The following is a 23,330-nucleotide window of genomic DNA, read 5'->3' on the forward strand; positions in this document are numbered from 1 at the left end:
AGGGTTATAAGTTTTTTGCGTGACTATACTAACGGGTGCGATCATACCAGCACTAATGCACCGGATCCCATCAGAACTCCGCAGTTAAGCGTGCTTGGGCGAGAGTAGTACTAGGATGGGTGACCTCCTGGGAAGTCCTCGTGTTGCACCCCTCGTTTTACTTTTTTCAATTATTTTTTTGCCGTTATTTATTATTATTTTATTTTTTGCGCCGGTGAGGGGAAGGCTCATTCCGGCGCGCACGCGATGGCCACCTAGCGGAGCTGGGTGAGCACATTTTCGGGCTCAAAATCCATCGTTTTGACCTCCAGGCACGCCGTTTCCATGCGTACTCTACACTGAAAGCGTTTTTAAGGAGTTTTCGGCTCATTCTATTGCATTTAATCGTTGTATTGTGTGTTTTATTTATTGGGTGGCACGTGGACACGTCTGAGCACCGGATCCCATCACTGTGCGGGCCAGTTCAGTTAGACGAGTGAGGGTTATAAGTTTTTTGCGTGACTCTACTAACGGGTGCGATCATACCAGCACTAATGCACCGGATCCCATCAGAACTCCGCAGTTAAGCGTGCTTGGGCGAGAGTAGTACTAGGATGGGTGACCTCCTGGGAAGTCCTCGTGTTGCACCCCTCGTTTTACTTTTTTCAATTATTTTTTTGCCGTTATTTATTATTATTTTATTTTTTGCGCCGGTGAGGGGAAGGCTCTTTCCGGCGCGCACGCGATGGCCACCTAGCGGAGCTGGGTGAGCACATTTTCGGGCTCAAAATCCATCGTTTTGACCTCCAGGCACGCCGTTTCCATGCGTACTCTACACTGAAAGCGTTTTTAAGGAGTTTTCGGCTCATTCTATTGCATTTAATCGTTGTATTGTGTGTTTTATTTATTGGGTGGCACGTGGACACGTCTGAGCACCGGATCCCATCACTGTGCGGGCCAGTTCAGTTAGACGAGTGAGGGTTATAAGTTTTTTGCGTGACTCTACTAACGGGTGCGATCATACCAGCACTAATGCACCGGATCCCATCAGAACTCCGCAGTTAAGCGTGCTTGGGCGAGAGTAGTACTAGGATGGGTGACCTCCTGGGAAGTCCTCGTGTTGCACCCCTCGTTTTACTTTTTTCAATTATTTTTTTGCCGTTATTTATTATTATTTTATTTTTTGCGCCGGTGAGGGGAAGGCTCTTTCCGGCGCGCACGCGATGGCCACCTAGCGGAGCTGGGTGAGCACATTTTCGGGCTCAAAATCCATCGTTTTGACCTCCAGGCACGCCGTTTCCATGCGTACTCTACACTGAAAGCGTTTTTAAGGAGTTTTCGGCTCATTCTATTGCATTTAATCGTTGTATTGTGTGTTTTATTTATTGGGTGGCACGTGGACACGTCTGAGCACCGGATCCCATCACTGTGCGGGCCAGTTCAGTTAGACGAGTGAGGGTTATAAGTTTTTTGCGTGACTCTACTAACGGGTGCGATCATACCAGCACTAATGCACCGGATCCCATCAGAACTCCGCAGTTAAGCGTGCTTGGGCGAGAGTAGTACTAGGATGGGTGACCTCCTGGGAAGTTCTCGTGTTGCACCCCTCGTTTTACTTTTTTCAATTATTTTTTTGCCGTTATTTATTATTATTTTATTTTTTGCGCCGGTGAGGGGAAGGCTCTTTCCGGCGCGCACGCGATGGCCACCTAGCGGAGCTGGGTGAGCACATTTTCGGGCTCAAAATCCATCGTTTTGACCTCCAGGCACGCCGTTTCCATGCGTACTCTACACTGAAAGCGTTTTTAAGGAGTTTTCGGCTCATTCTATTGCATTTAATCGTTGTATTGTGTGTTTTATTTATTGGGTGGCACGTGGACACGTCTGAGCACCGGATCCCATCACTGTGCGGGCCAGTTCAGTTAGACGAGTGAGGGTTATAAGTTTTTTGCGTGACTCTACTAACGGGTGCGATCATACCAGCACTAATGCACCGGATCCCATCAGAACTCCGCAGTTAAGCGTGCTTGGGCGAGAGTAGTACTAGGATGGGTGACCTCCTGGGAAGTCCTCGTGTTGCACCCCTCGTTTTACTTTTTTCAATTATTTTTTTGCCGTTATTTATTATTATTTTATTTTTTGCGCCGGTGAGGGGAAGGCTCTTTCCGGCGCGCACGCGATGGCCACCTAGCGGAGCTGGGTGAGCACATTTTCGGGCTCAAAATCCATCGTTTTGACCTCCAGGCACGCCGTTTCCATGCGTACTCTACACTGAAAGCGTTTTTAAGGAGTTTTCGGCTCATTCTATTTCATTTAATCGTTGTATTGTGTGTTTTATTTATTGGGTGGCACGTGGACACGTCTGAGCACCGGATCCCATCACTGTGCGGGCCAGTTCAGTTAGACGAGTGAGGGTTATAAGTTTTTTGCGTGACTCTACTAACGGGTGCGATCATACCAGCACTAATGCACCGGATCCCATCAGAACTCCGCAGTCAAGCGTGCTTGGGCGAGAGTAGTACTAGGATGGGTGACCTCCTGGGAAGTCCTCGTGTTGCACCCCTCGTTTTACTTTTTTCAATTATTTTTTTGCCGTTATTTATTATTATTTTATTTTTTGCGCCGGTGAGGGGAAGGCTCTTTCCGGCGCGCACGCGATGGCCACCTAGCGGAGCTGGGTGAGCACATTTTCGGGCTCAAAATCCATCGTTTTGACCTCCAGGCACGCCGTTTCCATGCGTACTCTACACTGAAAGCGTTTTTAAGGAGTTTTCGGCTCATTCTATTGCATTTAATCGTTGTATTGTGTGTTTTGTTTATTGGGTGGCACGTGGACACGTCTGAGCACCGGATCCCATCACTGTGCGGGCCAGTTCAGTTAGACGAGTGAGGGTTATAAGTTTTTTGCGTGACTCTACTAACGGGTGCGATCATACCAGCACTAATGCACCGGATCCCATCAGAACTCCGCAGTCAAGCGTGCTTGGGCGAGAGTAGTACTAGGATGGGTGACCTCCTGGGAAGTCCTCGTGTTGCACCCCTCGTTTTACTTTTTTCAATTATTTTTTTGCCGTTATTTATTATTATTTTATTTTTTGCGCCGGTGAGGGGAAGGCTCTTTCCGGCGCGCACGCGATGGCCACCTAGCGGAGCTGGGTGAGCACATTTTCGGGCTCAAAATCCATCGTTTTGACCTCCAGGCACGCCGTTTCCATGCGTACTCTACACTGAAAGCGTTTTTAAGGAGTTTTCGGCTCATTCTATTGCATTTAATCGTTGTATTGTGTGTTTTGTTTATTGGGTGGCACGTGGACACGTCTGAGCACCGGATCCCATCACTGTGCGGGCCAGTTCAGTTAGACGAGTGAGGGTTATAAGTTTTTTGCGTGACTCTACTAACGGGTGCGATCATACCAGCACTAATGCACCGGATCCCATCAGAACTCCGTAGTCAAGCGTGCTTGGGCGAGAGTAGTACTAGGATGGGTGACCTCCTGGGAAGTCCTCGTGTTGCACCCCTCGTTTTACTTTTTTCAATTATTTTTTTGCCGTTATTTATTATTATTTTATTTTTTGCGCCGGTGAGGGGAAGGCTCTTTCCGGCGCGCACGCGATGGCCACCTAGCGGAGCTGGGTGAGCACATTTTCGGGCTCAAAATCCATCGTTTTGACCTCCAGGCACGCCGTTTCCATGCGTACTCTATACTGAAAGCGTTTTTAAGGAGTTTTCGGCTCATTCTATTGCATTTAATCGTTGTATTGTGTGTTTTATTTATTGGGTGGCACGTGGACACGTCTGAGCACCGGATCCCATCACTGTGCGGGCCAGTTCAGTTAGACGAGTGAGGGTTATAAGTTTTTTGCGTGACTCTACTAACGGGTGCGATCATACCAGCACTAATGCACCGGATCCCATCAGAACTCCGCAGTTAAGGGTGCTTGGGCGAGAGTAGTACTAGGATGGGTGACCTCCTGGGAAGTCCTCGTGTTGCACCCCTCGTTTTACTTTTTTCAATTATTTTTTTGCCGTTATTTATTATTATTTTATTTTTTGCGCCGGTGAGGGGAAGGCTCTTTCCGGCGCGCACGCGATGGCCACCTAGCGGAGCTGGGTGAGCACATTTTCGGGCTCAAAATCCATCGTTTTGACCTCCAGGCACGCCGTTTCCATGCGTACTCTACACTGAAAGCGTTTTTAAGGAGTTTTCGGCTCATTCTATTGCATTTAATCGTTGTATTGTGTGTTTTATTTATTGGGTGGCACGTGGACACGTCTGAGCACCGGATCCCATCACTGCGCGGGCCAGTTCAGTTAGACGAGTGAGGGTTATAAGTTTTTTGCGTGACTCTACTAACGGGTGCGATCATACCAGCACTAATGCACCGGATCCCATCAGAACTCCGCAGTTAAGCGTGCTTGGGCGAGAGTAGTACTAGGATGGGTGACCTCCTGGGAAGTCCTCGTGTTGCACCCCTCGTTTTACTTTTTTCAATTATTTTTTTGCCGTTATTTATTATTATTTTATTTTTTGCGCCGGTGAGGGGAAGGCTCTTTCCGGCGCGCACGCGATGGCCACCTAGCGGAGCTGGGTGAGCACATTTTCGGGCTCAAAATCCATCGTTTTGACCTCCAGGCACGCCGTTTCCATGCGTACTCTACACTGAAAGCGTTTTTAAGGAGTTTTCGGCTCATTCTATTGCATTTAATCGTTGTATTGTGTGTTTTATTTATTGGGTGGCACGTGGACACGTCTGAGCACCGGATCCCATCACTGTGCGGGCCAGTTCAGTTAGACGAGTGAGGGTTATAAGTTTTTTGCGTGACTCTACTAACGGGTGCGATCATACCAGCACTAATGCACCGGATCCCATCAGAACTCCGCAGATAAGCGTGCTTGGGAGAGAGTAGTACTAGGATGGGTGACCTCCTGGGAAGTCCTCGTGTTGCACCCCTCGTTTTACTTTTTTCAATTATTTTTTTGCCGTTATTTATTATTATTTTATTTTTTGCGCCGGTGAGGGGAAGGCTCTTTCCGGCGCGCACGCGATGGCTACCTAGCGGAGCTGGGTGAGCACATTTTCGGGCTCAAAATCCATCGTTTTGACCTCCAGGCACGCCGTTTCCATGCGTACTCTACACTGAACGCGTTTTTAAGGAGTTTTCGGCTCATTCTATTGCATTTAATCGTTGTATTGTGTGTTTTATTTATTGGGTGGCACGTGGACACGTCTGAGCACCGGATCCCATCACTGCGCGGGCCAGTTCAGTTAGACGAGTGAGGGTTATAAGTTTTTTGCGTGACTCTACTAACGGGTGCGATCATACCAGCACTAATGCACCGGATCCCATCAGAACTCCGCAGTTAAGCGTGCTTGGGCGAGAGTAGTACTAGGATGGGTGACCTCCTGGGAAGTCCTCGTGTTGCACCCCTCGTTTTACTTTTTTCAATTATTTTTTTGCCGTTATTTATTATTATTTTATTTTTTGCGCCGGTGAGGGGAAGGCTCTTTCCGGCGCGCACGCGATGGCCACCTAGCGGAGCTGGGTGAGCACATTTTCGGGCTCAAAATCCATCGTTTTGACCTCCAGGCACGCCGTTTCCATGCGTACTCTACACTGAAAGCGTTTTTAAGGAGTTTTCGGCTCATTCTATTGCATTTAATCGTTGTATTGTGTGTTTTATTTATTGGGTGGCACGTGGACACGTCTGAGCACCGGATCCCATCACTATGCGGGCCAGTTCAGTTAGACGAGTGAGGGTTATAAGTTTTTTGCGTGACTCTACTAACGGGTGCGATCATACCAGCACTAATGCACCGGATCCCATCAGAACTCCGCAGTTAAGCGTGCTTGGGCGAGAGTAGTACTAGGATGGGTGACCTCTTGGGAAGTCCTCGTGTTGCACCCCTCGTTTTACTTTTTTCAATTATTTTTTTGCCGTTATTTATTATTATTTTATTTTTTACGCCGGTGAGGGGAAGGCTCTTTCCGGCGCGCACGCGATGGCCACCTAGCGGAGCTGGGTGAGCACATTTTCGGGCTCAAAATCCATCGTTTTGACCTCCAGGCACGCCGTTTCCATGCGTACTCTACACTGAAAGCGTTTTTAAGGAGTTTTCGGCTCATTCTATTGCATTTAATCGTTGTATTGTGTGTTTTATTTATTGGGTGGCACGTGGACACGTCTGAGCACCGGATCCCATCACTGTGCGGGCCAGTTCAGTTAGACGAGTGAGGGTTATAAGTTTTTTGCGTGACTCTACTAACGGGTGCGATCATACCAGCACTAATGCACCGGATCCCATCAGAACTCCGCAGTTAAGCGTGCTTGGGCGAGAGTAGTACTAGGATGGGTGACCTCCTGGGAAGTCCTCGTGTTGCACCCCTCGTTTTACTTTTTTCAATTATTTTTTTGCCGTTATTTATTATTATTTTATTTTTTGCGCCGGTGAGGGGAAGGCTCTTTCCGGCGCGCACGCGATGGCCACCTAGCGGAGCTGGGTGAGCACATTTTCGGGCTCAAAATCCATCGTTTTGACCTCCAGGCACGCCGTTTCCATGCGTACTCTACACTGAAAGCGTTTTTAAGGAGTTTTCGGCTCATCCTATTGCATTTAATCGTTGTATTGTGTGTTTTATTTATTGGGTGGCACGTGGACACGTCTGAGCACCGGATCCCATCACTGTGCGGGCCAGTTCAGTTAGACGAGTGAGGGTTCTAAGTTTTTTGCGTGACTCTACTAACGGGTGCGATCATACCAGCACTAATGCACCGGATCCCATCAGAACTCCGCAGTTAAGCGTGCTTGGGCGAGAGTAGTACTAGGATGGGTGACCTCCTGGGAAGTCCTCGTGTTGCACCCCTCGTTTTACTTTTTTCAATTATTTTTTTGCCGTTATTTATTATTATTTTATTTTTTGCGCCGGTGAGGGGAAGGCTCTTTCCGGCGCGCACGCGATGGCCACCTAGCGGAGCTGGGTGAGCACATTTTCGGGCTCAAAATCCATCGTTTTGACCTCCAGGCACGCCGTTTCCATGCGTACTCTACACTGAAAGCGTTTTTAAGGAGTTTTCGGCTCATTCTATTGCATTTAATCGTTGTATTGTGTGTTTTATTTATTGGGTGGCACGTGGACACGTCTGAGCACCAGATCCCATCACTGCGCGGGCCAGTTCAGTTAGACGAGTGAGGGTTATAAGTTTTTTGCGTGACTCTACTAACGGGTGCGATCATACCAGCACTAATGCACCGGATCCCATAAGAACTCCGCAGTTAAGCGTGCTTGGGCGAGAGTAGTACTAGGATGGGTGACCTCCTGGGAAGTCCTCGTGTTGCACCCCTCGTTTTACTTTTTTCAATTATTTTTTTGCCGTTATTTATTATTATTTTATTTTTTGCGCCGGTGAGGGGAAGGCTCTTTCCGGCGCGCACGCGATGGCCACCTAGCGGAGCTGGGTGAGCACATTTTCGGGCTCAAAATCCATCGTTTTGACCTCCAGGCACGCCGTTTCCATGCGTACTCTACACTGAAAGCGTTTTTAAGGAGTTTTCGGCTCATTCTATTGCATTTAATCGTTGTATTGTGTGTTTTATTTATTGGGTGGCACGTGGACACGTCTGAGCACCGGATCCCATCACTGTGCGGGCCAGTTCAGTTAGACGAGTGAGGGTTATAAGTTTTTTGCGTGACTCTACTAACGGGTGCGATCATACCAGCACTAATGCACCGGATCCCATCAGAACTCCGCAGTTAAGCGTGCTTGGGCGAGAGTAGTACTAGGATGGGTGACCTCCTGGGAAGTCCTCGTGTTGCACCCCTCGTTTTACTTTTTTCAATTATTTTTTTGCCGTTATTTATTATTATTTTATTTTTTGCGCCGGTGAGGGGAAGGCTCTTTCCGGCGCGCACGCGATGGCCACCTAGCGGAGCTGGGTGAGCACATTTTCGGGCTCAAAATCCATCGTTTTGACCTCCAGGCACGCCGTTTCCATGCGTACTCTACACTGAAAGCGTTTTTAAGGAGTTTTCGGCTCATTCTATTGCATTTAATCGTTGTATTGTGTGTTTTATTTATTGGGTGGCACGTGGACACGTCTGAGCACCGGATCCCATCACTGTGCGGGCCAGTTCAGTTAGACGAGTGAGGGTTATAAGTTTTTTGCGTGACTCTACTAACGGGTGCGATCATACCAGCACTAATGCACCGGATCCCATCAGAACTCCGCAGTTAAGCGTGCTTGGGCGAGAGTAGTACTAGGATGGGTGACCTCCTGGGAAGTCCTCGTGTTGCACCCCTCGTTTTACTTTTTTCAATTATTTTTTTGCCGTTATTTATTATTATTTTATTTTTTGCGCCGGTGAGGGGAAGGCTCATTCCGGCGCGCACGCGATGGCCACCTAGCGGAGCTGGGTGAGCACATTTTCGGGCTCAAAATCCATCGTTTTGACCTCCAGGCACGCCGTTTCCATGCGTACTCTACACTGAAAGCGTTTTTAAGGAGTTTTCGGCTCATTCTATTGCATTTAATCGTTGTATTGTGTGTTTTATTTATTGGGTGGCACGTGGACACGTCTGAGCACCGGATCCCATCACTGTGCGGGCCAGTTCAGTTAGACGAGTGAGGGTTATAAGTTTTTTGCGTGACTCTACTAACGGGTGCGATCATACCAGCACTAATGCACCGGATCCCATCAGAACTCCGCAGTTAAGCGTGCTTGGGCGAGAGTAGTACTAGGATGGGTGACCTCCTGGGAAGTTCTCGTGTTGCACCCCTCGTTTTACTTTTTTCAATTATTTTTTTGCCGTTATTTATTATTATTTTATTTTTTGCGCCGGTGAGGGGAAGGCTCATTCCGGCGCGCACGCGATGGCCACCTAGCGGAGCTGGGTGAGCACATTTTCGGGCTCAAAATCCATCGTTTTGACCTCCAGGCACGCCGTTTCCATGCGTACTCTACACTGAAAGCGTTTTTAAGGAGTTTTCGGCTCATTCTATTGCATTTAATCGTTGTATTGTGTGTTTTATTTATTGGGTGGCACGTGGACACGTCTGAGCACCGGATCCCATCACTGTGCGGGCCAGTTCAGTTAGACGAGTGAGGGTTATAAGTTTTTTGCGTGACTCTACTAACGGGTGCGATCATACCAGCACTAATGCACCGGATCCCATCAGAACTCCGCAGTTAAGCGTGCTTGGGCGAGAGTAGTACTAGGATGGGTGACCTCCTGGGAAGTCCTCGTGTTGCACCCCTCGTTTTACTTTTTTCAATTATTTTTTTGCCGTTATTTATTATTATTTTATTTTTTGCGCCGGTGAGGGGAAGGCTCTTTCCGGCGCGCACGCGATGGCCACCTAGCGGAGCTGGGTGAGCACATTTTCGGGCTCAAAATCCATCGTTTTGACCTCCAGGCACGCCGTTTCCATGCGTACTCTACACTGAAAGCGTTTTTAAGGAGTTTTCGGCTCATTCTATTGCATTTAATCGTTGTATTGTGTGTTTTATTTATTGGGTGGCACGTGGACACGTCTGAGCACCGGATCCCATCACTGTGCGGGCCAGTTCAGTTAGACGAGTAAGGGTTATAAGTTTTTTGCGTGACTCTACTAACGGGTGCGATCATACCAGCACTAATGCACCGGATCCCATCAGAACTCCGCAGTCAAGCGTGCTTGGGCGAGAGTAGTACTAGGATGGGTGACCTCCTGGGAAGTCCTCGTGTTGCACCCCTCGTTTTACTTTTTTCAATTATTTTTTTGCCGTTATTTATTATTATTTTATTTTTTGCGCCGGTGAGGGGAAGGCTCTTTCCGGCGCGCACGCGATGGCCACCTAGCGGAGCTGGGTGAGCACATTTTCGGGCTCAAAATCCATCGTTTTGACCTCCAGGCACGCCGTTTCCATGCGTACTCTACACTGAAAGCGTTTTTAAGGAGTTTTCGGCTCATTCTATTGCATTTAATCGTTGTATTGTGTGTTTTGTTTATTGGGTGGCACGTGGACACGTCTGAGCACCGGATCCCATCACTGTGCGGGCCAGTTCAGTTAGACGAGTGAGGGTTATAAGTTTTTTGCGTGACTCTACTAACGGGTGCGATCATACCAGCACTAATGCACCGGATCCCATCAGAACTCCGCAGTCAAGCGTGCTTGGGCGAGAGTAGTACTAGGATGGGTGACCTCCTGGGAAGTCCTCGTGTTGCACCCCTCGTTTTACTTTTTTCAATTATTTTTTTGCCGTTATTTATTATTATTTTATTTTTTGCGCCGGTGAGGGGAAGGCTCTTTCCGGCGCGCACGCGATGGCCACCTAGCGGAGCTGGGTGAGCACATTTTCGGGCTCAAAATCCATCGTTTTGACCTCCAGGCACGCCGTTTCCATGCGTACTCTACACTGAAAGCGTTTTTAAGGAGTTTTCGGCTCATTCTATTGCATTTAATCGTTGTATTGTGTGTTTTATTTATTGGGTGGCACGTGGACACGTATGAGCACCGGATCCCATCACTGTGCGGGCCAGTTCAGTTAGACGAGTGAGGGTTATAAGTTTTTTGCGTGACTCTACTAACGGGTGCGATCATACCAGCACTAATGCACCGGATCCCATCAGAACTCCGTAGTCAAGCGTGCTTGGGCGAGAGTAGTACTAGGATGGGTGACCTCCTGGGAAGTCCTCGTGTTGCACCCCTCGTTTTACTTTTTTCAATTATTTTTTTGCCGTTATTTATTATTATTTTATTTTTTGCGCCGGTGAGGGGAAGGCTCTTTCCGGCGCGCACGCGATGGCCACCTAGCGGAGCTGGGTGAGCACATTTTCGGGCTCAAAATCCATCGTTTTGACCTCCAGGCACGCCGTTTCCATGCGTACTCTATACTGAAAGCGTTTTTAAGGAGTTTTCGGCTCATTCTATTGCATTTAATCGTTGTATTGTGTGTTTTATTTATTGGGTGGCACGTGGACACGTCTGAGCACCGGATCCCATCACTGTGCGGGCCAGTTCAGTTAGACGAGTGAGGGTTATAAGTTTTTTGCGTGACTCTACTAACGGGTGCGATCATACCAGCACTAATGCACCGGATCCCATCAGAACTCCGCAGTTAAGCGTGCTTGGGCGAGTGTAGTACTAGGATGGGTGACCTCCTGGGAAGTCCTCGTGTTGCACCCCTCGTTTTACTTTTTTCAATTATTTTTTTGCCGTTATTTATTATTATTTTATTTTTTGCGCCGGTGAGGGGAAGGCTCTTTCCGGCGCGCACGCGATGGCCACCTAGCGGAGCTGGGTGAGCACATTTTCGGGCTCAAAATCCATCGTTTTGACCTCCAGGCACGCCGTTTCCATGCGTACTCTACACTGAAAGCGTTTTTAAGGAGTTTTCGGCTCATTCTATTGCATTTAATCGTTGTATTGTGTGTTTTATTTATTGGGTGGCACGTGGACACGTCTGAGCACCGGATCCCATCACTGTGCGGGCCAGTTCAGTTAGACGAGTGAGGGTTATAAGTTTTTTGCGTGACTCTACTAACGGGTGCGATCATACCAGCACTAATGCACCGGATCCCATCAGAACTCCGCAGTCAAGCGTTCTTGGGCGAGAGTAGTACTAGGATGGGTGACCTCCTGGGAAGTCCTCGTGTTGCACCCCTCGTTTTACTTTTTTCAATTATTTTTTTGCCGTTATTTATTATTATTTTATTTTTTGCGCCGGTGAGGGGAAGGCTCTTTCCGGCGCGCACGCGATGGCCACCTAGCGGAGCTGGGTGAGCACATTTTCGGGCTCAAAATCCATCGTTTTGACCTCCAGGCACGCCGTTTCCATGCGTACTCTACACTGAAAGCGTTTTTAAGGAGTTTTCGGCTCATTCTATTGCATTTAATCGTTGTATTGTGTGTTTTGTTTATTGGGTGGCACGTGGACACGTCTGAGCACCGGATCCCATCACTGTGCGGGCCAGTTCAGTTAGACGAGTGAGGGTTATAAGTTTTTTGCGTGACTCTACTAACGGGTGCGATCATACCAGCACTAATGCACCGGATCCCATCAGAACTCCGCAGTCAAGCGTGCTTGGGCGAGAGTAGTACTAGGATGGGTGACCTCCTGGGAAGTCCTCGTGTTGCATCCCTCGTTTTACTTTTTTCAATTATTTTTTTGCCGTTATTTATTATTATTTTATTTTTTGCGCCGGTGAGGGGAAGGCTCTTTCCGGCGCGCACGCGATGGCCACCTAGCGGAGCTGGGTGAGCACATTTTCGGGCTCAAAATCCATCGTTTTGACCTCCAGGCACGCCGTTTCCATGCGTACTCTACACTGAAAGCGTTTTTAAGGAGTTTTCGGCTCATTCTATTGCATTTAATCGTTGTATTGTGTGTTTTATTTATTGGGTGGCACGTGGACACGTCTGAGCACCGGATCCCATCACTGTGCGGGCCAGTTCAGTTAGACGAGTGAGGGTTATAAGTTTTTTGCGTGACTCTACTAACGGGTGCGATCATACCAGCACTAATGCACCGGATCCCATCAGAACTCCGCAGTTAAGCGTGCTTGGGCGAGAGTAGTACTAGGATGGGTGACCTCCTGGGAAGTCCTCGTGTTGCACCCCTCGTTTTACTTTTTTCAATTATTTTTTTGCCGTTATTTATTATTATTTTATTTTTTGCGCCGGTGAGGGGAAGGCTCTTTCCGGCGCGCACGCGATGGCCACCTAGCGGAGCTGGGTGAGCACATTTTCGGGCTCAAAATCCATCGTTTTGACCTCCAGGCACGCCGTTTCCATGCGTACTCTACACTGAATGCGTTTTTAAGGAGTTTTCGGCTCATTCTATTGCATTTAATCGTTGTATTGTGTGTTTTATTTATTGGGTGGCACGTGGACACGTCTGAGCACCGGATCCCATCACTGTGCGGGCCAGTTCAGTTAGACGAGTGAGGGTTATAAGTTTTTTGCGTGACTCTACTAACGGGTGCGATCATACCAGCACTAATGCACCGGATCCCATCAGAACTCCGCAGTCAAGCGTGCTTGGGCGAGAGTAGTACTAGGATGGGTGACCTCCTGGGAAGTCCTCGTGTTGCACCCCTCGTTTTACTTTTTTCAATTATTTTTTTGCCGTTATTTATTATTATTTTATTTTTTGCGCCGGTGAGGGGAAGGCTCTTTCCGGCGCGCACGCGATGGCCACCTAGCGGAGCTGGGTGAGCACATTTTCGGGCTCAAAATCCATCGTTTTGACCTCCAGGCACGCCGTTTCCATGCGTACTCTACACTGAAAGCGTTTTTAAGGAGTTTTCGGCTCATTCTATTGCATTTAATCGTTGTATTGTGTGTTTTATTTATTGGGTGGCACGTGGACACGTCTGAGCACCGGATCCCATCACTGTGCGGGCCAGTTCAGTTAGACGAGTGAGGGTTATAAGTTTTTTGCGTGACTCTACTAACGGGTGCGATCATACCAGCACTAATGCACCGGATCCCATCAGAACTCCGCAGTCAAGCGTGCTTGGGCGAGAGTAGTACTAGGATGGGTGACCTCCTGGGAAGTCCTCGTGTTGCACCCCTCGTTTTACTTTTTTCAATTATTTTTTTGCCGTTATTTATTATTATTTTATTTTTTGCGCCGGTGAGGGGAAGGCTCTTTCCGGCGCGCACGCGATGGCCACCTAGCGGAGCTGGGTGAGCACATTTTCGGGCTCAAAATCCATCGTTTTGACCTCCAGGCACGCCGTTTCCATGCGTACTCTACACTGAAAGCGTTTTTAAGGAGTTTTCGGCTCATTCTATTGCATTTAATCGTTGTATTGTGTGTTTTATTTATTGGGTGGCACGTGGACACGTCTGAGCACCGGATCCCATCACTGTGCGGGCCAGTTCAGTTAGACGAGTGAGGGTTATAAGTTTTTTGCGTGACTCTACTAACGGGTGCGATCATACCAGCACTAATGCACCGGATCCCATCAGAACTCCGCAGTTAAGCGTGCTTGGGCGAGAGTAGTACTAGGATGGGTGACCTCCTGGGAAGTTCTCGTGTTGCACCCCTCGTTTTACTTTTTTCAATTATTTTTTTGCCGTTATTTATTATTATTTTATTTTTTGCGCCGGTGAGGGGAAGGCTCTTTCCGGCGCGCACGCGATGGCCACCTAGCGGAGCTGGGTGAGCACATTTTCGGGCTCAAAATCCATCGTTTTGACCTCCAGGCACGCCGTTTCCATGCGTACTCTACACTGAAAGCGTTTTTAAGGAGTTTTCGGCTCATTCTATTGCATTTAATCGTTGTATTGTGTGTTTTATTTATTGGGTGGCACGTGGACACGTCTGAGCACCGGATCCCATCACTGTGCGGGCCAGTTCAGTTAGACGAGTGAGGGTTATAAGTTTTTTGCGTGACTCTACTAACGGGTGCGATCATACCAGCACTAATGCACCTGATCCCATCAGAACTCCGCAGTTAAGCGTGCTTGGGCGAGAGTAGTACTAGGATGGGTGACCTCCTGGGAAGTCCTCGTGTTGCACCCCTCGTTTTACTTTTTTCAATTATTTTTTTGCCGTTATTTATTATTATTTTATTTTTTGCGCCGGTGAGGGGAAGGCTCTTTCCGGCGCGCACGCGATGGCCACCTAGCGGAGCTGGGTGAGCACATTTTCGGGCTCAAAATCCATCGTTTTGACCTCCAGGCACGCCGTTTCCATGCGTACTCTACACTGAAAGCGTTTTTAAGGAGTTTTCGGCTCATTCTATTGCATTTAATCGTTGTATTGTGTGTTTTATTTATTGGGTGGCACGTGGACACGTCTGAGCACCGGATCCCATCACTGTGCGGGCCAGTTCAGTTAGACGAGTGAGGGTTATAAGTTTTTTGCGTGACTCTACTAACGGGTGCGATCATACCAGCACTAATGCACCGGATCCCATCAGAACTCCGCAGTCAAGCGTGCTTGGGCGAGAGTAGTACTAGGATGGGTGACCTCCTGGGAAGTTCTCGTGTTGCACCCCTCGTTTTACTTTTTTCAATTATTTTTTTGCCGTTATTTATTATTATTTTATTTTTTGCGCCGGTGAGGGGAAGGCTCTTTCCGGCGCGCACGCGATGGCCACCTAGCGGAGCTGGGTGAGCACATTTTCGGGCTCAAAATCAATCGTTTTGACCTCCAGGCACGCCGTTTCCATGCGTACTCTACACTGAAAGCGTTTTTAAGGAGTTTTCGGCTCATTCTATTGCATTTAATCGTTGTATTGTGTGTTTTATTTATTGGGTGGCACGTGGACACGTCTGAGCACCGGATCCCATCACTGTGCGGGCCAGTTCAGTTAGACGAGTGAGGGTTATAAGTTTTTTGCGTGACTCTACTAACGGGTGCGATCATACCAGCACTAATGCACCGGATCCCATCAGAACTCCGCAGTTAAGCGTGCTTGGGCGAGAGTAGTACTAGGATGGGTGACCTCCTGGGAAGTTCTCGTGTTGCACCCCTCGTTTTACTTTTTTCAATTATTTTTTTGCCGTTATTTATTATTATTTTATTTTTTGCGCCGGTGAGGGGAAGGCTCTTTCCGGCGCGCACGCGATGGCCACCTAGCGGAGCTGGGTGAGCACATTTTCGGGCTCAAAATCCATCGTTTTGACCTCCAGGCACGCCGTTTCCATGCGTACTCTACACTGAAAGCGTTTTTAAGGAGTTTTCGGCTCATTCTATTGCATTTAATCGTTGTATTGTGTGTTTTATTTATTGGGTGGCACGTGGACACGTCTGAGCACCGGATCCCATCACTGTGCGGGCCAGTTCAGTTAGACGAGTGAGGGTTATAAGTTTTTTGCGTGACTCTACTAACGGCTGCGATCATACCAGCACTAATGCACCGGATCCCATCAGAACTCCGCAGTTAAGCGTGCTTGGGCGAGAGTAGTACTAGGATGGGTGACCTCCTGGGAAGTCCTCGTGTTGCACCCCTCGTTTTACTTTTTTCAATTATTTTTTTGCCGTTATTTATTATTATTTTATTTTTTGCGCCGGTGAGGGGAAGGCTCTTTCCGGCGCGCACGCGATGGCCACCTAGCGGAGCTGGGTGAGCACATTTTCGGGCTCAAAATCCATCGTTTTGACCTCCAGGCACGCCGTTTTCATGCGTACTCTACACTGAAAGCGTTTTTAAGGAGTTTTCGGCTCATTCTATTGCATTTAATCGTTGTATTGTGTGTTTTATTTATTGGGTGGCACGTGGACACGTCTGAGCACCGGATCCCATCACTGTGCGGGCCAGTTCAGTTAGACGAGTGAGGGTTATAAGTTTTTTGCGTGACTCTACTAACGGGTGCGATCATACCAGCACTAATGCACCGGATCCCATCAGAACTCCGCAGTCAAGCGTGCTTGGGCGAGAGTAGTACTAGGATGGGTGACCTCCTGGGAAGTCCTCGTGTTGCACCCCTCGTTTTACTTTTTTCAATTATTTTTTTGCCGTTATTTATTATTATTTTATTTTTTGCGCCGGTGAGGGGAAGGCTCTTTCCGGCGCGCACGCGATGGCCACCTAGCGGAGCTGGGTGAGCACATTTTCGGGCTCAAAATCCATCGTTTTGACCTCCAGGCACGCCGTTTCCATGCGTACTCTACACTGAAAGCGTTTTTAAGGAGTTTTCGGCTCATTCTATTGCATTTAATCGTTGTATTGTGTGTTTTATTTATTGGGTGGCACGTGGACAGGTCTGAGCACCGGATCCCATCACTGTGCGGGCCAGTTCAGTTAGACGAGTGAGGGTTATAAGTTTTTTGCGTGACTCTACTAACGGGTGCGATCATACCAGCACTAATGCACCGGATCCCATCAGAACTCCGCAGTTAAGCGTGCTTGGGCGAGAGTAGTACTAGGATGGGTGACCTCCTGGGAAGTCCTCGTGTTGCACCCCTCGTTTTACTTTTTTCAATTATTTTTTTGCCGTTATTTATTATTATTTTATTTTTTGCGCCGGTGAGGGGAAGGCTCATTCCGGCGCGCACGCGATGGCCACCTAGCGGAGCTGGGTGAGCACATTTTCGGGCTCAAAATCCATCGTTTTGACCTCCATGCACGCCGTTTCCTTGCGTACTCTACACTGAAAGCGTTTTTAAGGAGTTTTCGGCTCATTCTATTGCATTTAATCGTTGTATTGTGTGTTTTATTTATTGGGTGGCACGTGGACACGTCTGAGCACCGGATCCCATCACTGTGCGGGCCAGTTCAGTTAGACGAGTGAGGGTTATAAGTTTTTTGCGTGACTCTACTAACGGGTGCGATCATACCAGCACTAATGCACCGGATCCCATCAGAACTCCGCAGTCAAGCGTGCTTGGGCGAGAGTAGTACTAGGATGGGTGACCTCCTGGGAAGTCCTCGTGTTGCACCCCTCGTTTTACTTTTTTCAATTATTTTTTTGCCGTTATTTATTATTATTTTATTTTTTGCGCCGGTGAGGGGAAGGCTCATTCCGGCGCGCACGCGATGGCCACCTAGCGGAGCTGGGTGAGCACATTTTCGGGCTCAAAATCCATCGTTTTGACCTCCAGGCACGCCGTTTCCATGCGTACTCTACACTGAAAGCGTTTTTAAGGAGTTTTCGGCTCATTCTATTGCATTTAATCGTTGTATTGTGTGTTTTATTTATTGGGTGGCACGTGGACACGTCTGAGCACCGGATCCCATCACTGTACGGGCCAGTTCAGTTAGACGAGTGAGGGTTATAAGTTTTTTGCGTGACTCTACTAACGGGTGCGATCATACCAGCACTAATGCACCGGATCCCATCAGAACTCCGCAGCTAAGCGTGCTTGGGCGAGAGTAGTACTAGGATGGGTGACCTCCTGGGAAGTCCTCGTGTTGCACCCCTCGTTTTACTTTTTTCAATTATTTTTTTGCCGTTATTTATTATTATTTTATTTTTTGCGCCGGTGAGGGGAAGGCTCATTCCGGCGCGCACGCGATGGCCACCTAGCGGAGCTGGGTGAGCACATTTTCGGGCTCAAAATCCATCGTTTTGACCTCCAGGCACGCCGTTTCCATGCGTACTCTACACTGAAAGCGTTTTTAAGGAGTTTTCGGCTCATTCTATTGCATTTAATCGTTGTATTGTGTGTTTTATTTATTGGGTGGCACGTGGACACGTCTGAGCACCGGATCCCATCACTGTGCGGGCCAGTTCAGTTAGACGAGTGAGGGTTATAAGTTTTTTGCGTGACTCTACTAACGGGTGCGATCATACCAGCACTAATGCACCGGATCCCATCAGAACTCCGCAGTTAAGCGTGCTTGGGCGAGAGTAGTACTAGGATGGGTGACCTCCTGGGAAGTCCTCGTGTTGCACCCCTCGTTTTACTTTTTTCAATTATTTTTTTGCCGTTATTTATTATTATTTTATTTTTTGCGCCGGTGAGGGGAAGGCTCATTCCGGCGCGCACGCGATGGCCACCTAGCGGAGCTGGGTGAGCACATTTTCGGGCTCAAAATCCATCGTTTTGACCTCCAGGCACGCCGTTTCCATGCGTACTCTACACTGAAAGCGTTTTTAAGGAGTTTTCGGCTCATTCTATTGCATTTAATCGTTGTATTGTGTGTTTTATTTATTGGGTGGCACGTGGACACGTCTGAGCACCGGATCCCATCACTGTGCGGGCCAGTTCAGTTAGACGAGTGAGGGTTATAAGTTTTTTGCGTGACTCTACTAACGGGTGCGATCATACCAGCACTAATGCACCGGATCCCATCAGAACTCCGCAGTCAAGCGTGCTTGGGCGAGAGTAGTACTAGGATGGGTGACCTCCTGGGAAGTCCTCGTGTTGCACCCCTCGTTTTACTTTTTTCAATTATTTTTTTGCCGTTATTTATTATTATTTTATTTTTTGCGCCGGTGAGGGGAAGGCTCTTTCCGGCGCATGCGATGGCCACCTAGCGGAGCTGGGTGAGCACATTTTCGGGCTCAAAATCCATCGTTTTGACCTCCAGGCACGCCGTTTCCATGCGTACTCTACACTGAAAGCGTTTTTAAGGAGTTTTCGGCTCATTCTATTGCATTTAATCGTTGTATTGTGTGTTTTATTTATTGGGTGGCACGTGGACACGTCTGAGCACCGGATCCCATCACTGTGCGGGCCAGTTCAGTTAGACGAGTGAGGGTTATAAGTTTTTTGCGTGACTCTACTAACGGGTGCGATCATACCAGCACTAATGCACCGGATCCCATCAGAACTCCGCAGTTAAGCGTGCTTGGGCGAGAGTAGTACTAGGATGGGTGACCTCCTGGGAAGTCCTCGTGTTGCACCCCTCGTTTTACTTTTTTCAATTATTTTTTTGCCGTTATTTATTATTATTTTATTTTTTGCGCCGGTGAGGGGAAGGCTCTTTCCGGCGCGCACGCGATGGCCACCTAGCGGAGCTGGGTGAGCACATTTTCGGGCTCAAAATCCATCGTTTTGACCTCCAGGCACGCCGTTTCTATGCGTACTCTACACTGAAAGCGTTTTTAAGGAGTTTTCGGCTCATTCTATTGCATTTAATTGTTGTATTGTGTGTTTTATTTATTGGGTGGCACGTGGACACGTCTGAGCACCGGATCCCATCACTGTGCGGGCCAGTTCAGTTAGACGAGTGAGGGTTATAAGTTTTTTGCGTGACTCTACTAACGGGTGCGATCATACCAGCACTAATGCACCGGATCCCATCAGAACTCCGCAGTCAAGCGTGCTTGGGCGAGAGTAGTACTAGGATGGGTGACCTCCTGGGAAGTCCTCGTGTTGCACCCCTCGTTTTACTTTTTTCAATTATTTTTTTGCCGTTATTTATTATTATTTTATTTTTTGCGCCGGTGAGGGGAAGGCTCTTTCCGGCGCGCACGCGATGGCCACCTAGCGGAGCTGGGTGAGCACATTTTCGGGCTCAAAATCCATCGTTTTGACCTCCAGGCACGCCGTTTCCATGCGTACTCTACACTGAAAGCGTTTTTAAGGAGTTTTCGGCTCATCCTATTGCATTTAATCGTTGTATTGTGTGTTTTATTTATTGGGTGGCACGTGGACACGTCTGAGCACCGGATCCCATCACTGTGCGGGCCAGTTCAGTTAGACGAGTGAGGGTTCTAAGTTTTTTGCGTGACTCTACTAACGGGTGCGATCATACCAGCACTAATGCACCGGATCCCATCAGAACTCCGCAGTTAAGCGTGCTTGGGCGAGAGTAGTACTAGGATGGGTGACCTCCTGGGAAGTCCTCGTGTTGCACCCCTCGTTTTACTTTTTTCAATTATTTTTTTGCCGTTATTTATTATTATTTTATTTTTTGCGCCGGTGAGGGGAAGGCTCTTTCCGGCGCGCACGCGATGGCCACCTAGCGGAGCTGGGTGAGCACATTTTCGGGCTCAAAATCCATCGTTTTGACCTCCAGGCACGCCGTTTCCATGCGTACTCTACACTGAAAGCGTTTTTAAGGAGTTTTCGGCTCATTCTATTGCATTTAATCGTTGTATTGTGTGTTTTATTTATTGGGTGGCACGTGGACACGTCTGAGCACCGGATCCCATCACTGTGCGGGCCAGTTCAGTTAGACGAGTGAGGGTTATAAGTTTTTTGCGTGACTCTACTAACGGGTGCGATCATACCAGCACTAATGCACCGGATCCCATCAGAACTCCGCAGTTAAGCGTGCTTGGGCGAGAGTAGTACTAGGATGGGTGACCTCCTGGGAAGTCCTCGTGTTGCACCCCTCGTTTTACTTTTTTCAATTATTTTTTTGCCGTTATTTATTATTATTTTATTTTTTGCGCCGGTGAGGGGAAGGCTCTTTCCGGCGCGCACGCGATGGCCACCTAGCGGAGCTGGGTGAGCACATTTTCGGGCTCAAAATCCATCGTTTTGACCTCCAGGCACGCCGTTTCCATGCGTACTCTACACTGAAAGCGTTTTTAAGGAGTTTTCGGCTCATTCTATTGCATTTAATCGTTGTATTGTGTGTTTTATTTATTGGGTGGCACGTGGACACGTCTGAGCACCGGATCCCATCACTGTGCGGGCCAGTTCAGTTAGACGAGTGAGGGTTATAAGTTTTTTGCGTGACTCTACTAACGGGTGCGATCATACCAGCACTAATGCACCGGATCCCATCAGAACTCCGCAGTCAAGCGTGCTTGGGCGAGAGTAGTACTAGGATGGGTGACCTCCTGGGAAGTCCTCGTGTTGCACCCCTCGTTTTACTTTTTTCAATTATTTTTTTGCCGTTATTTATTATTATTTTATTTTTTGCGCCGGTGAGGGGAAGGCTCTTTCCGGCGCGCACGCGATGGCCACCTAGCGGAGCTGGGTGAGCACATTTTCGGGCTCAAAATCCATCGTTTTGACCTCCAGGCACGCCGTTTCCATGCGTACTCTACACTGAAAGCGTTTTTAAGGAGTTTTCGGCTCATTCTATTGCATTTAATCGTTGTATTGTGTGTTTTATTTATTGGGTGGCACGTGGACACGTCTGAGCACCGGATCCCATCACTGTGCGGGCCAGTTCAGTTAGACGAGTGAGGGTTATAAGTTTTTTGCGTGACTCTACTAACGGGTGCGATCATACCAGCACTAATGCACCGGATCCCATCAGAACTCCGCAGTTAAGCGTGCTTGGGCGAGAGTAGTACTAGGATGGGTGACCTCCTGGGAAGTCCTCGTGTTGCACCCCTCGTTTTACTTTTTTCAATTATTTTTTTGCCGTTATTTATTATTATTTTATTTTTTGCGCCGGTGAGGGGAAGGCTCATTCCGGCGCGCACGCGATGGCCACCTAGCGGAGCTGGGTGAGCACATTTTCGGGCTCAAAATCCATCGTTTTGACCTGCAGGCACGCCGTTTCTATGCGTACTCTACACTGAAAGCGTTTTTAAGGAGTTTTCAGCTCATTCTATTGCATTTAATCGTTGTATTGTGTGTTTTATTTATTGGGTGGCACGTGGACACGTCTGAGCACCGGATCCCATCACTGTGCGGGCCAGTTCAGTTAGACGAGTGAGGGTTATAAGTTTTTTGCGTGACTCTACTAACGGGTGCGATCATACCAGCACTAATGCACCGGATCCCATCAGAACTCCGCAGTCAAGCGTGCTTGGGCGAGAGTAGTACTAGGATGGGTGACCTCCTGGGAAGTCCTCGTGTTGCACCCCTCGTTTTACTTTTTTCAATTATTTTTTTGCCGTTATTTATTATTATTTTATTTTTTGCGCCGGTGAGGGGAAGGCTCTTTCCGGCGCGCACGCGATGGCCACCTAGCGGAGCTGGGTGAGCACATTTTCGGGCTCAAAATCCATCGTTTTGACCTCCAGGCACGCCGTTTCCATGCGTACTCTACACTGAAAGCGTTTTTAAGGAGTTTTCGGCTCATTCTATTGCATTTAATCGTTGTATTGTGTGTTTTATTTATTGGGTGGCACGTGGACACGTCTGAGCACCGGATCCCATCACTGTGCGGGCCAGTTCAGTTAGACGAGTGAGGGTTATAAGTTTTTTGCGTGACTCTACCAACGGGTGCGATCATACCAGCACTAATGCACCGGATCCCATCAGAACTCCGCAGTCAAGCGTGCTTGGGCGAGAGTAGTACTAGGATGGGTGACCTCCTGGGAAGTCCTCGTGTTGCACCCCTCGTTTTACTTTTTTCAATTATTTTTTTGCCGTTATTTATTATTATTTTATTTTTTGCGCCGGTGAGGGGAAGGCTCTTTCCGGCGCGCACGCGATGGCCACCTAGCGGAGCTGGGTGAGCACATTTTCGGGCTCAAAATCCATCGTTTTGACCTCCAGGCACGCCGTTTCCATGCGTACTCTACACTGAAAGCGTTTTTAAGGAGTTTTCGGCTCATTCTATTGCATTTAATCGTTGTATTGTGTGTTTTATTTATTGGGTGGCACGTGGACACGTCTGAGCACCGGATCCCATCACTGTGCGGGCCAGTTCAGTTAGACGAGTGAGGGTTATAAGTTTTTTGCGTGACTCTACTAACGGGTGCGATCATACCAGCACTAATGCACCGGATCCCATCAGAACTCCGCAGTTAAGCGTGCTTGGGCGAGAGTAGTACTAGGATGGGTGACCTCCTGGGAAGTCCTCGTGTTGCACCCCTCGTTTTACTTTTTTCAATTATTTTTTTGCCGTTATTTATTATTATTTTATTTTTTGCGCCGGTGAGGGGAAGGCTCTTTCCGGCGCGCACGCGATGGCCACCTAGCGGAGCTGGGTGAGCACATTTTCGGGCTCAAAATCCATCGTTTTGACCTCCAGGCACGCCGTTTCCATGCGTACTCTACACTGAAAGCGTTTTTAAGGAGTTTTCGGCTCATTCTATTGCATTTAATCGT

General features: G+C 48.3%; 49 non-coding genes across 49 annotated transcripts; all 49 read left to right on the top strand.

Annotated features, from left to right (window-relative positions):
• Nucleotides 1-33: 33 nt before the first annotated feature.
• Nucleotides 34-152, top strand: LOC133853060 (5S ribosomal RNA). The gene has a single exon (XR_009896187.1). It is a non-coding gene; the product is annotated as a 5S ribosomal RNA (ribosomal RNA).
• A 359-nt stretch (nt 153-511) lies between these two features.
• On the top strand, nt 512-630 carry LOC133853061 (5S ribosomal RNA). The gene has a single exon (XR_009896188.1). It is a non-coding gene; the product is annotated as a 5S ribosomal RNA (ribosomal RNA).
• Nucleotides 631-989: 359 nt separating this feature from the next.
• LOC133853071 (5S ribosomal RNA) lies at nt 990-1,108 on the top strand. The gene has a single exon (XR_009896196.1). It is a non-coding gene; the product is annotated as a 5S ribosomal RNA (ribosomal RNA).
• Nucleotides 1,109-1,467: 359 nt separating this feature from the next.
• LOC133853191 (5S ribosomal RNA) lies at nt 1,468-1,586 on the top strand. Its single transcript, XR_009896302.1, has one exon. It is a non-coding gene; the product is annotated as a 5S ribosomal RNA (ribosomal RNA).
• A 359-nt stretch (nt 1,587-1,945) lies between these two features.
• On the top strand, nt 1,946-2,064 carry LOC133853083 (5S ribosomal RNA). Its single transcript, XR_009896206.1, has one exon. It is a non-coding gene; the product is annotated as a 5S ribosomal RNA (ribosomal RNA).
• Nucleotides 2,065-2,423: 359 nt separating this feature from the next.
• On the top strand, nt 2,424-2,542 carry LOC133853391 (5S ribosomal RNA). Its single transcript, XR_009896493.1, has one exon. It is a non-coding gene; the product is annotated as a 5S ribosomal RNA (ribosomal RNA).
• Nucleotides 2,543-2,901: 359 nt separating this feature from the next.
• Nucleotides 2,902-3,020, top strand: LOC133853392 (5S ribosomal RNA). The gene has a single exon (XR_009896494.1). It is a non-coding gene; the product is annotated as a 5S ribosomal RNA (ribosomal RNA).
• A 359-nt stretch (nt 3,021-3,379) lies between these two features.
• On the top strand, nt 3,380-3,498 carry LOC133853445 (5S ribosomal RNA). The gene has a single exon (XR_009896546.1). It is a non-coding gene; the product is annotated as a 5S ribosomal RNA (ribosomal RNA).
• Nucleotides 3,499-3,857: 359 nt separating this feature from the next.
• On the top strand, nt 3,858-3,976 carry LOC133853328 (5S ribosomal RNA). The gene has a single exon (XR_009896433.1). It is a non-coding gene; the product is annotated as a 5S ribosomal RNA (ribosomal RNA).
• Nucleotides 3,977-4,335: 359 nt separating this feature from the next.
• On the top strand, nt 4,336-4,454 carry LOC133853094 (5S ribosomal RNA). Its single transcript, XR_009896215.1, has one exon. It is a non-coding gene; the product is annotated as a 5S ribosomal RNA (ribosomal RNA).
• A 359-nt stretch (nt 4,455-4,813) lies between these two features.
• LOC133852890 (5S ribosomal RNA) lies at nt 4,814-4,932 on the top strand. Its single transcript, XR_009896072.1, has one exon. It is a non-coding gene; the product is annotated as a 5S ribosomal RNA (ribosomal RNA).
• Nucleotides 4,933-5,291: 359 nt separating this feature from the next.
• On the top strand, nt 5,292-5,410 carry LOC133853106 (5S ribosomal RNA). The gene has a single exon (XR_009896222.1). It is a non-coding gene; the product is annotated as a 5S ribosomal RNA (ribosomal RNA).
• A 359-nt stretch (nt 5,411-5,769) lies between these two features.
• Nucleotides 5,770-5,888, top strand: LOC133853330 (5S ribosomal RNA). Its single transcript, XR_009896435.1, has one exon. It is a non-coding gene; the product is annotated as a 5S ribosomal RNA (ribosomal RNA).
• Nucleotides 5,889-6,247: 359 nt separating this feature from the next.
• On the top strand, nt 6,248-6,366 carry LOC133853111 (5S ribosomal RNA). The gene has a single exon (XR_009896227.1). It is a non-coding gene; the product is annotated as a 5S ribosomal RNA (ribosomal RNA).
• A 359-nt stretch (nt 6,367-6,725) lies between these two features.
• LOC133853112 (5S ribosomal RNA) lies at nt 6,726-6,844 on the top strand. The gene has a single exon (XR_009896228.1). It is a non-coding gene; the product is annotated as a 5S ribosomal RNA (ribosomal RNA).
• A 359-nt stretch (nt 6,845-7,203) lies between these two features.
• Nucleotides 7,204-7,322, top strand: LOC133853388 (5S ribosomal RNA). The gene has a single exon (XR_009896490.1). It is a non-coding gene; the product is annotated as a 5S ribosomal RNA (ribosomal RNA).
• Nucleotides 7,323-7,681: 359 nt separating this feature from the next.
• Nucleotides 7,682-7,800, top strand: LOC133853113 (5S ribosomal RNA). Its single transcript, XR_009896229.1, has one exon. It is a non-coding gene; the product is annotated as a 5S ribosomal RNA (ribosomal RNA).
• Nucleotides 7,801-8,159: 359 nt separating this feature from the next.
• Nucleotides 8,160-8,278, top strand: LOC133853116 (5S ribosomal RNA). Its single transcript, XR_009896231.1, has one exon. It is a non-coding gene; the product is annotated as a 5S ribosomal RNA (ribosomal RNA).
• A 359-nt stretch (nt 8,279-8,637) lies between these two features.
• On the top strand, nt 8,638-8,756 carry LOC133853307 (5S ribosomal RNA). Its single transcript, XR_009896413.1, has one exon. It is a non-coding gene; the product is annotated as a 5S ribosomal RNA (ribosomal RNA).
• Nucleotides 8,757-9,115: 359 nt separating this feature from the next.
• LOC133853117 (5S ribosomal RNA) lies at nt 9,116-9,234 on the top strand. The gene has a single exon (XR_009896232.1). It is a non-coding gene; the product is annotated as a 5S ribosomal RNA (ribosomal RNA).
• A 359-nt stretch (nt 9,235-9,593) lies between these two features.
• Nucleotides 9,594-9,712, top strand: LOC133853393 (5S ribosomal RNA). The gene has a single exon (XR_009896495.1). It is a non-coding gene; the product is annotated as a 5S ribosomal RNA (ribosomal RNA).
• Nucleotides 9,713-10,071: 359 nt separating this feature from the next.
• LOC133853395 (5S ribosomal RNA) lies at nt 10,072-10,190 on the top strand. Its single transcript, XR_009896497.1, has one exon. It is a non-coding gene; the product is annotated as a 5S ribosomal RNA (ribosomal RNA).
• A 359-nt stretch (nt 10,191-10,549) lies between these two features.
• LOC133853446 (5S ribosomal RNA) lies at nt 10,550-10,668 on the top strand. Its single transcript, XR_009896547.1, has one exon. It is a non-coding gene; the product is annotated as a 5S ribosomal RNA (ribosomal RNA).
• A 359-nt stretch (nt 10,669-11,027) lies between these two features.
• On the top strand, nt 11,028-11,146 carry LOC133853377 (5S ribosomal RNA). Its single transcript, XR_009896480.1, has one exon. It is a non-coding gene; the product is annotated as a 5S ribosomal RNA (ribosomal RNA).
• A 359-nt stretch (nt 11,147-11,505) lies between these two features.
• On the top strand, nt 11,506-11,624 carry LOC133852834 (5S ribosomal RNA). The gene has a single exon (XR_009896018.1). It is a non-coding gene; the product is annotated as a 5S ribosomal RNA (ribosomal RNA).
• A 359-nt stretch (nt 11,625-11,983) lies between these two features.
• Nucleotides 11,984-12,102, top strand: LOC133853501 (5S ribosomal RNA). Its single transcript, XR_009896602.1, has one exon. It is a non-coding gene; the product is annotated as a 5S ribosomal RNA (ribosomal RNA).
• Nucleotides 12,103-12,461: 359 nt separating this feature from the next.
• LOC133853118 (5S ribosomal RNA) lies at nt 12,462-12,580 on the top strand. The gene has a single exon (XR_009896233.1). It is a non-coding gene; the product is annotated as a 5S ribosomal RNA (ribosomal RNA).
• A 359-nt stretch (nt 12,581-12,939) lies between these two features.
• Nucleotides 12,940-13,058, top strand: LOC133853396 (5S ribosomal RNA). Its single transcript, XR_009896498.1, has one exon. It is a non-coding gene; the product is annotated as a 5S ribosomal RNA (ribosomal RNA).
• Nucleotides 13,059-13,417: 359 nt separating this feature from the next.
• Nucleotides 13,418-13,536, top strand: LOC133853397 (5S ribosomal RNA). Its single transcript, XR_009896499.1, has one exon. It is a non-coding gene; the product is annotated as a 5S ribosomal RNA (ribosomal RNA).
• Nucleotides 13,537-13,895: 359 nt separating this feature from the next.
• LOC133853423 (5S ribosomal RNA) lies at nt 13,896-14,014 on the top strand. Its single transcript, XR_009896524.1, has one exon. It is a non-coding gene; the product is annotated as a 5S ribosomal RNA (ribosomal RNA).
• Nucleotides 14,015-14,373: 359 nt separating this feature from the next.
• LOC133853546 (5S ribosomal RNA) lies at nt 14,374-14,492 on the top strand. The gene has a single exon (XR_009896646.1). It is a non-coding gene; the product is annotated as a 5S ribosomal RNA (ribosomal RNA).
• A 359-nt stretch (nt 14,493-14,851) lies between these two features.
• LOC133853383 (5S ribosomal RNA) lies at nt 14,852-14,970 on the top strand. The gene has a single exon (XR_009896486.1). It is a non-coding gene; the product is annotated as a 5S ribosomal RNA (ribosomal RNA).
• A 359-nt stretch (nt 14,971-15,329) lies between these two features.
• Nucleotides 15,330-15,448, top strand: LOC133853536 (5S ribosomal RNA). Its single transcript, XR_009896637.1, has one exon. It is a non-coding gene; the product is annotated as a 5S ribosomal RNA (ribosomal RNA).
• Nucleotides 15,449-15,807: 359 nt separating this feature from the next.
• Nucleotides 15,808-15,926, top strand: LOC133853486 (5S ribosomal RNA). The gene has a single exon (XR_009896587.1). It is a non-coding gene; the product is annotated as a 5S ribosomal RNA (ribosomal RNA).
• Nucleotides 15,927-16,285: 359 nt separating this feature from the next.
• On the top strand, nt 16,286-16,404 carry LOC133853398 (5S ribosomal RNA). Its single transcript, XR_009896500.1, has one exon. It is a non-coding gene; the product is annotated as a 5S ribosomal RNA (ribosomal RNA).
• Nucleotides 16,405-16,763: 359 nt separating this feature from the next.
• Nucleotides 16,764-16,882, top strand: LOC133853119 (5S ribosomal RNA). The gene has a single exon (XR_009896234.1). It is a non-coding gene; the product is annotated as a 5S ribosomal RNA (ribosomal RNA).
• Nucleotides 16,883-17,241: 359 nt separating this feature from the next.
• On the top strand, nt 17,242-17,360 carry LOC133853399 (5S ribosomal RNA). The gene has a single exon (XR_009896501.1). It is a non-coding gene; the product is annotated as a 5S ribosomal RNA (ribosomal RNA).
• A 359-nt stretch (nt 17,361-17,719) lies between these two features.
• On the top strand, nt 17,720-17,838 carry LOC133853345 (5S ribosomal RNA). The gene has a single exon (XR_009896449.1). It is a non-coding gene; the product is annotated as a 5S ribosomal RNA (ribosomal RNA).
• A 359-nt stretch (nt 17,839-18,197) lies between these two features.
• Nucleotides 18,198-18,316, top strand: LOC133853120 (5S ribosomal RNA). The gene has a single exon (XR_009896235.1). It is a non-coding gene; the product is annotated as a 5S ribosomal RNA (ribosomal RNA).
• A 359-nt stretch (nt 18,317-18,675) lies between these two features.
• LOC133853400 (5S ribosomal RNA) lies at nt 18,676-18,794 on the top strand. The gene has a single exon (XR_009896502.1). It is a non-coding gene; the product is annotated as a 5S ribosomal RNA (ribosomal RNA).
• A 357-nt stretch (nt 18,795-19,151) lies between these two features.
• LOC133853121 (5S ribosomal RNA) lies at nt 19,152-19,270 on the top strand. Its single transcript, XR_009896236.1, has one exon. It is a non-coding gene; the product is annotated as a 5S ribosomal RNA (ribosomal RNA).
• Nucleotides 19,271-19,629: 359 nt separating this feature from the next.
• Nucleotides 19,630-19,748, top strand: LOC133853401 (5S ribosomal RNA). The gene has a single exon (XR_009896503.1). It is a non-coding gene; the product is annotated as a 5S ribosomal RNA (ribosomal RNA).
• Nucleotides 19,749-20,107: 359 nt separating this feature from the next.
• Nucleotides 20,108-20,226, top strand: LOC133853122 (5S ribosomal RNA). The gene has a single exon (XR_009896237.1). It is a non-coding gene; the product is annotated as a 5S ribosomal RNA (ribosomal RNA).
• A 359-nt stretch (nt 20,227-20,585) lies between these two features.
• On the top strand, nt 20,586-20,704 carry LOC133853123 (5S ribosomal RNA). Its single transcript, XR_009896238.1, has one exon. It is a non-coding gene; the product is annotated as a 5S ribosomal RNA (ribosomal RNA).
• Nucleotides 20,705-21,063: 359 nt separating this feature from the next.
• Nucleotides 21,064-21,182, top strand: LOC133853402 (5S ribosomal RNA). Its single transcript, XR_009896504.1, has one exon. It is a non-coding gene; the product is annotated as a 5S ribosomal RNA (ribosomal RNA).
• Nucleotides 21,183-21,541: 359 nt separating this feature from the next.
• Nucleotides 21,542-21,660, top strand: LOC133853124 (5S ribosomal RNA). The gene has a single exon (XR_009896239.1). It is a non-coding gene; the product is annotated as a 5S ribosomal RNA (ribosomal RNA).
• A 359-nt stretch (nt 21,661-22,019) lies between these two features.
• Nucleotides 22,020-22,138, top strand: LOC133853403 (5S ribosomal RNA). Its single transcript, XR_009896505.1, has one exon. It is a non-coding gene; the product is annotated as a 5S ribosomal RNA (ribosomal RNA).
• A 359-nt stretch (nt 22,139-22,497) lies between these two features.
• On the top strand, nt 22,498-22,616 carry LOC133853404 (5S ribosomal RNA). Its single transcript, XR_009896506.1, has one exon. It is a non-coding gene; the product is annotated as a 5S ribosomal RNA (ribosomal RNA).
• Nucleotides 22,617-22,975: 359 nt separating this feature from the next.
• Nucleotides 22,976-23,094, top strand: LOC133853125 (5S ribosomal RNA). Its single transcript, XR_009896240.1, has one exon. It is a non-coding gene; the product is annotated as a 5S ribosomal RNA (ribosomal RNA).
• Nucleotides 23,095-23,330: the final 236 nt, after the last annotated feature.

The sequence above is a fragment of the Alnus glutinosa genome, chromosome 12, assembly GCF_958979055.1.
Source record: "Alnus glutinosa chromosome 12, dhAlnGlut1.1, whole genome shotgun sequence".
Lineage (NCBI taxonomy): Eukaryota > Viridiplantae > Streptophyta > Magnoliopsida > Fagales > Betulaceae > Alnus > Alnus glutinosa.